This window comes from Balearica regulorum, chromosome 1 (assembly GCF_011004875.1).
Source record: "Balearica regulorum gibbericeps isolate bBalReg1 chromosome 1, bBalReg1.pri, whole genome shotgun sequence".
NCBI lineage: Eukaryota > Metazoa > Chordata > Aves > Gruiformes > Gruidae > Balearica > Balearica regulorum.
Genome location: NC_046184.1, coordinates 34,281,206 through 34,289,481, shown reverse-complemented (window position 1 = coordinate 34,289,481; position 8,276 = coordinate 34,281,206). Strand labels below are relative to the sequence as shown.

Genomic DNA, 8,276 nt, shown 5'->3' with positions numbered 1-8,276 from the left:
CTATGTTATGGACTTAGATGTATTTTTGCAGCAATACTTCAGTCTTAGTGCTTTGTAGAATTATGTTAATTTTCACACTGTGAGATCTATAGATCAATATGATCATATACATATATATATTTGCTCATCAACACACTTTCTATGGAGTGAATATCTTTCACTGTTTTTTGTTATCACTAAGCTGATTAATCTAAATTGAATCGGTTAATGCGAAATAATTTATTTTTGTTTTTCTACTAATGCATACAAATCCTTGCAGAAAGGTTCCTAGCTAAAGCATGGTGTTTTAGTCCAAGATGGGAGGAAAAAGGAGGAGGGAAAAGAAGATCGATCAAAGAGGAACATTTCTTCTCTTCCTCCCGCAGCGGGTGACTATCCGGGGCCCATCCTGGGATGCTGAAGGCCTTGATTCAAATCACACCTCCCTGGCTTCAAACTTGGCAGGAGTGCGCCCAAATACTGGATGGTAGCTGGGATAAGAGTTAGCTGGGAAGGACTTTCTGAATTTCTTCTAATGAAATAATTTTATGCTGTCATTTTAGATAATTGCACATTGATATAAGGACCCCAATCTGCTTTCCCTAAATCCCAGGTGAAATGCTTTATTCCAGCCTTTTCCAGGCTTTTAAATCTGTTTGTGGAAAACTTCCCAAGGTCATGGGTTTGCCGTGGGTTATGGAATATAGAACAGTTTGGACTCTTAGAAACTCTCTGGGGAGGGAAAGTATTTCCCATTCAGCTCTATTAAAAATAAATTTGAAAAAAAAAGGTTTCTTTTCTTTTTCACTCAGTTTTAAAAGTAGCTAAGAGATTGATAATTCATTCCTGACAGTTGTCTTTTCATGGAGCAATTGATGTACAAATGTTAGCAGATTAAACAAGCTGGTCTTGCTGTAGTGGAAAGTGCTGCAGACAGCAGGCCCGTAAATAGATTGAAAAGAAAAAAATGCTGGGAAATGCCTGCCATGAAATTAATTATGTGTTTAAATAGGAGTAGACGATTTCTGTAAAACCAAGAGTGCTTTTTAATCTTCCAGAGTGGTTCAGAGATTCAGTACTCAAGTGGAAGAAGTCCTAGAGGGCAGCTCTAATGTGTTGGTAAGCAAAGGACACGGATCAGTGAATAAGAAGGCAATATCTGTTTTATAAATACATAGAGACAGCTTCATCTCTGTAATGTATTCATCATGAAGCAATAAAAGCACTTTGGCACCATGTCTTGAGGAACATTCAAGTTTTACTGTTATTGCAATGTGTTGCATGTCCTGCTTGGTGTTGCTGCACACCAAATGTATCTTTTTTGGGCTTGTAATCGGGGTGTGTTGGGGGGTTACTTCTTTATATGGGCCAGATTTTCATGCAGTGTAAATATATCTGGCTGCAACTGAGTCAATGGGACCAAACTCCTTTATACCAGCTAAGGATCTGGTCCTGTGTACTTAAAAATAGCCTAATGAGGGAAGGACCTATCTGCCTACTGAGAGGTTTCATGACCTACTTCTACAGGTCTCCTCCTCGTTGTTCAGGAAGGCTCTGCTTCTTCATCTGCTTGGTCTCCCCCAAATCACTCACAAAAGCAAATTCCACCAGAGAGAGAGACAGCTGCTTCTGCATATATTAATAATACGCAGCTCTATAAATGATTAATAAAAGATACCACTGACTTTGAGTTATGGTGCAGTAATTCACACTTGGCTGTTCAGATGGCTCTCAGCCTTCATCCTGGCATTGCACAAGGCACCCGGGATGAATGATTACCCTGTCATGCAGACTGTTGTTTCTAGTTGCTTAAATTGAACATTGCACATATCGGATGGGATCATACAGCTGATTATGGCACACCGGAGAGACCTTGCCCACCACATGGATGGTCAAAATCGAAATGAGCAGTTTTTCAAATTGCTTAATGATGCATCTGTGGGAACGCTGTTAGCCATAGACTGCAAGGCCTCCTCCATCCTTCGGCATGCTGGGGACCTAAGGCTGGTCTGAAGAGGTGTTTAAACTTGTGATCATAGTTAATCACATGTGCAGATATTTTGGTGGATCCTATGAAGTGCCTAGTGCAGACCAAGGTCCTGCTACTCCTCCAGTGATGGATGTGGTCATGTTGTCTTTTTCCAGCTGTTCACTCCACAGGAAGTCACTGCACTTTCTGCTGTGCCTCTCTGTGTTCTCCATAACGTTTGTGTTTGTGTAAGATCTATCCCTAAAAAGGGAATACTTCTTTTTTTAAAAAGCTTTGCAAAGATGAGATTGTATTAAAAAAAAAAAAAAAAGAGAAAAGAAAACTGAAAAGCTGGGGACTTAGTAAATCAAATTGTCCATGTGTGATAGAGAACAGAAGCAGAAATACAACCTTGCCTGGTCACCTGTAGACAACTGAGCCAGTTCCCATTTACCTCCAGGTGATTCACTACATCCCAATGTCAATCAAAATGGATTAGAAGGATCACACCTGAAAAGTGCCAAGATTTCTTTATTAATTACAAAGGGATCCTAGGGTGGCTTGCTCAGATATAGATGTCTATGCTCCAGAGCCCTAAAACTTGGGGAAGTGAGGCATAGCCTTTAAATCCCTGTTTTCCCCATCCTCTGTCACATTCTGTTGGGGTGACAGGACACAGGAGATGTTTTATATGCTGTCTCCTTAGCACAGGTGAGTGAAAAGCCGCAGTCATCACTAACATCCTGTTCACCAAATAATTTTCAGTGTTAAAATACTGCAGTTAAAAAGTGACTCTGCTGATGTGGAGCTTGTAGGGGTGTAAAATCCCCACAGAAACCTTCTCCCTGATGATGGTCTCAAATGGGAAGTGGAAAAATCTGGTTGGGTTGTCCCAGATGGAAGTATAAGCTCCAAAGTATTTGGATCCGCAATTGAAGCCTTGCTCCTCTTCAGAGAAGAAAATGGGGCCTCAGGAAAGAGTTTGGTGCCTTTGTGCTGGTTTCTGAGTGAAAAAAACCTTTCAGGGGAAACAATGCTAATAGAGTCATCGCTTTGGCACATGAGCCCTGCTGGAAAGAAAGTCTGTTAATCCCCTCTATAGTCTCTCTATTTATACCCTTAGGCTGCACATAAACTGGCCAAGTACAAGAACAAAAGCTGACTAGAAATATCTCCTGTGACTGTTGTTCTCATGAGCTATTATCCCCTTTATTAAGGATCAGGCTAAGAACAACCTCTGTTAAGGACAATGTTCTGCGAAGAAATGTGATTATCATGCTGATTTAGGTGAAACTTGGCCTTGTGGCTTGCCTCTCCCTCTGCCCTCACTGCCCATTTTCCTTATTGTGCTTTTAAGTGTTGGTGCCATCAGCCAGGCTGGAGGAATGTCCCGACCCCAGCGAGTCCGAGGATCCCTGGACTTGCACATGCACCCAGATGAGCATCAGCCTAGAAGTACAGTTTGTCTTCTCAGCGACTAAAGACATTCAATAATATGGGGTTTTTTACAATACAAAGGAAAAAAAATATCTTGGACTATATATTTGTGTGTCATCTTAGAGACGGGATCTTCTAGAGAAGGGCAAGGCATGGGACAGTTCACCAGATCACTGGTGCCCTTTATCGTGTTTCTTTACTTACGATCATTTTAGAAATTAATGTATCTGATATTTTGTTTGTTTGTTTAATATATCTGAAGCTCATTAATAATTGTGATTATCTTGTCTGCAGTTTTTATTTCAGGAAAATAAAAATCCACACCAATGTCCCGTTTCACCATGACTGAATGGAGATGTACCTTCTTGACCTGGAAGGCAGTACAGCCCAGGTTCCTTTGTATCAGTCATATCCAAAAAAGAAAATAAACGACAGATGGCTTTTCTCATCTTTCTGCAAAGTAAAAGTCCAGAGACTTTTGGAGAACTCTGTGCTTCATGAGAATGCACCATCGATTGGGAAGATGCTTTGGAAATGTAGAGTGCAAACAACTCCAGTGATTTTGCTAGAGAAAAAGGAGGGAAATTCATCATACTTGGCTGTACTGAACATGAGATTTCCTCTTTGGAAAGCTGTTTGTCTGCATCAATAGCTGTGATGTACCTTAGATTCCTGCAGTTAGAATTGTTGAAAAGATTTGATTTGATTAGACTTATCTGTAACAGTTTTACAAACGGTGACCAAATGTCATGTTTCCATTCACATATTAGCTGTATGACTGAGGATAAATCATTAGGTAATGTGGACTTAAGGAATCTATGAACAGAGATTCTTGAAGTAAAGTAATAATTTACTTTTTCAGACTACGTGGGTACAATTTTCTAACCCTTCCAGTACTGAACAAGCAAAAATTTCATCTTCAGGATACCCTGACCTTTCAAGTCGTAATCCCATTTAAGGCCAGACAACAGGAATAAATAAAATCAATGCAAAGAGCGACACATTAATTTGTGGGATTTTTGTACTTGTTGAGCTATGATACTCATTTGTGAAATGAAAGTTAGCTACTCTAACGACAGCTTAATTATAGATAGGCCAGATGAGGCTGTTGGTATTTAAAGACAGAGGATGTTTATATTTAAAAAGATAAAACTCCTGTCACAGTGGAAAGATAAAGCAATAAAAGGAAAATGAGATGAAGAGTGGTAAGTGTTTAGGCTTATGTCCGAGGCTGACTGGGGCCAGATGTTGGACTTAAATGTGGTGGTGCAAGATTCTTATGAGCATGCTGCTGCTTTAGGATGTCAGCCTGAGAGAGCCCACCAGCATGGGGCAGAGAAGAACTGCCTGGATGCCATTTTGACCATAAGCTACATAGTACAAGTATAGTCAATCCCCATTTTTTTTGCAAGACCAAGTGAAAACCAGAAGCAACAGGAGAAAGCAAAGATTTGGGAATTTTTTCTCGTATCTGACTCATCCTGGGATTTGGATGTTGGTGAATCCGGTAGTCCTAATTTTTCATAATAGCAAGACAAATCAGAGTATGTTTATTAGGCATGCACAAATCAGGCAATCCTGAATCTGGAGGAGGGAAAAGCAATCCACCTCAGAGTCAGGGTTGAGGCATGCTTTTATCTTATTCCTTAGTGAAGAAGAGGGAAGTTGAAGAGCCTATTGTCCACCCTGCTGAAGATTGTCTCTTTGGGCTTGACTATCTGAATCCACAGCTTATCTCCTGCCCATTAAAACAGGAACGATCCCCAAGGAGGGTGTTGTACAGAGCCACTAACACTCATGTAGGAACTACAGTAGCAAACACAGGAGGAGAACCTCTGGGAGTGTCCTGACTGGTTATTCTAAGAATTCCTTTCTCTAATAAAAAAGTCTACTTAAATACTTCATAAGGGGGTTTTTTTGTTTGTTTTTTTGTTTGTTTGTTTTCTTTTTCCTGAGAATTCAGCTTTAACTGAAGAAGATACCTGGAAAATGGAAGTGGTCTTCCTGAGCCAGCTGTTTGCTGGTGGTGTTAGCATCTCTTTGTGAAGCCACTTCTGAGAACAAGCCTTCACAGGTCCTCCAGCATCCTCCTGGCCGAACATTGGTGGCTGTTCAGCTTCCTCAAGGGGTTTGAATTCGGCACACTTTAACTTTCCTTCTGGCCTTGGCTTTGCATTTTGAAGATGTGTACCCACAAGTTAAGAGATCACATATTGCTCACTCCTGCTCTAGCACAGACAGGGTTTAATATTAATTTTTGTTTACTCAACAATAAAAGTTGTATTTAATCTAATATCTTTTAAATTTAATACTGATAAATCAAGCACTTTCTTAATGTATGTTCACATTCTGTCTTAGTCTATTATACATGTGCTGTACAAATGTGATGCGTTAGCTTCGTAAACACACAAATAAAGACAAGGAGAAAAAAAAGCATTTGCAAACCGAGTTACTTTTCTGTGAAGCAATGAAGCTGTGAGAGCTGCAGTTCATCCCATGCGAGGCTGAGGATGGCTCTGCTGATCTAATACATCCTTGTCCCTGAAAGGGCAGATCGGATCCCCCAGCTTCTGGCTGTGTGCTCCCTCGCTCCTTGCACTGGTTCTGGTGCAAAAAGCCAGTTTGATTCGCTGATCCAGAATAAAACTGAATAGGTAAAAATGGGAGTAAAATTTCTGCAGGGTTGGTAAGTTGAGTCGTCTTCACGAAGGGTGTGAAGAATGCTGTGCAGAAGCGCGCAGTGAAGATTGATGGACAGGGGGAGCGAGGACCCTTTTGGTAGCAGGATCTGTTAGATCCACCCAGTTGCCTTTTCCACCTTCCCAGCCAGGACATGGATCCATGTTTAAAGCAATCCAAGTGGGTCCTGCTGTCCTGCCCTGCTGTGCTGTGACATGATACCCCACTCTTTCTGTGAACCAGCAATTGGGTCCATCTGGCCCCAAAATGAGCTGGTTCAGTGTGTTAGACTGGCAGAAAAATATTCAGTATTTATATGATTTTAGTTAGGTCTATCCCAGTTTTGCATTTTGAGCTGGTTCTCCGGGATATCAAATGAACACAAATGATAGCAGAGAAATGTGCAGGAAAGCTCGCTTGGGGACACAGGAGGTGGTTGAACAATGGCAGAGGTAGCTAGATTAGTTGAAACTGTAGGCTGCGGTTCTACAACATATCTGTTTTCTGCATTTCTGTTTCCCCTTTGCTTGGATGAATTTGAGAGGCACAGTTACATTTTCTGTCTGACTGATTTTTCATCTGTACAAAGCCCTGGGTATACAATGGACCTAACTCTGATACCTGGTTTGCAAAAGTCTCTTCTTACCCACAGGATACTGAGAGAGGCCTACACAAAGGAGAATCTACCTAAAGAACAAAGGTACATTAATAATTTTAATGAGATCATACACAGACGTGAAAAACAAAACCTGAATCACCAACTCATATTTGCTCACCAAAAATGTCTGCAGCCTGTCCAATTAATTTGATGAGGTAGGGAAATTAGCAAATAACTTACCTTAGACTCTGATAAGGCTAAACTGGGTTGTAAGAAATGGATGGACCAGTATTTCCATCAAGTACAGCAGTGAGAAAAAGTTCCAGCACCGTTCCCATATGTACCATAGATCATACTTTAACTGCTTGCTACTTTGGGCATCCTTCTCGTAGTAACGTCCTTGTATGTGATTGAGTTTGTAGTGCAGGTGATACCTCGGTGAGCTGTGCACACCTTCTGTGTGCCTGGGACTGCTAAAGGCCATTGGAGAAGTAGAACAGTCGTTGCCTTTGATTTAGTAGCAAAACCTGTTTTCATTACTTGGTCTCAAGTCCTGAGGACAGCCCAAATCCTCCAGCACCGGAGCTTTCAATAAGACATTGTTTGTTCTGCCTCGCTGTCAATAAGATGTCATTACTTTAGCTGCAAGATAAGAAAGGATTTGTTAATGGCTCCTCTTGGGGGATGGTGACATTTTTTTCCCCTTATACATCACTGGGGAAAAAATATGGGAGCAGGCTGACAAGGAAAGAAAATCAGTTTGGCTTATTTTTTGTATTTATGCCTCCCAGTTAAAGCTTTAAGTTATGAAGAGCACAAACGCAGCCTTTTTCTTTTATTTGTAGTCATGTATGAAAACAGTGGTATCATATGCAATGTGCATATTGTATATACCTTTTTAAGAGGAAAAAAAAAGAAACTTTAGTGTGTCTTTAAAAGAAAACTGCTGTGAGCTGTTAATAGTTGTACAATCTACCGCTAATCTGGAAGTGCAGTACTCTATGAGAGACAGATCAGTTTTTGCCTTTCCCAGATCTAAGTAGTTACTAATTAACAGCAGATACGGCAAGAATTTTTCAGCTCTTGTTTTGGCACAGCCCTCAGCACGGGAACCCTTGGGCTGCGCGGCTGGGGATGGAGCTGCTCTCGCCCTTGCCCCTCGACCTCTGCCTCTGGCCAAAACCTCCTGCAAATAGTCCTGTCTGGTGTCACCTCTGCCCCCAACTGCACAGCAGGCCTCTGCAGGCTGCCGTCACAAAATTCCCTGCTCGTCCTGGGCTTTTCAGAGACCAGGTGACATTTTGGCAATCTCAGAAATAACAATGCCATATTCTTTGCATTTAAGACAATGGTTAAGGGCCTGATTCTGCTGATTTTTAGCTGCCTGTGTAATCTTCTATGTAGTTAAAAGACATGAGCACCCAGAGGGCATGTCTGAACTTGAAAAATTGACTTTGCTTCAGGTGAAGCATGAGCTCAGGGCAAGATATCTACCCCTGAATAGGGATATTCAGAGGACGCAGACCAGGTGCCAAAACCAGCCCTGCCTATTTGCAGTTGTGCGGGGGACTCTTAAAGGCACAGCCCAGCCCAGTCAACTGGATAACCAGCTCA

The 8,276-nt window shown here is 41.4% G+C and overlaps 1 long non-coding RNA gene across 1 annotated transcript; it reads left to right on the top strand.

The window, feature by feature from the left end:
* The first annotated feature begins 257 nt into the window (after positions 1-257).
* On the top strand, positions 258-4,028 carry LOC142600473 (uncharacterized). The gene is made up of 3 exons (XR_012833970.1): positions 258-368; positions 1,038-1,098; positions 3,306-4,028. It is a non-coding gene; the product is annotated as an uncharacterized LOC142600473 (long non-coding RNA).
* Positions 4,029-8,276: the final 4,248 nt, after the last annotated feature.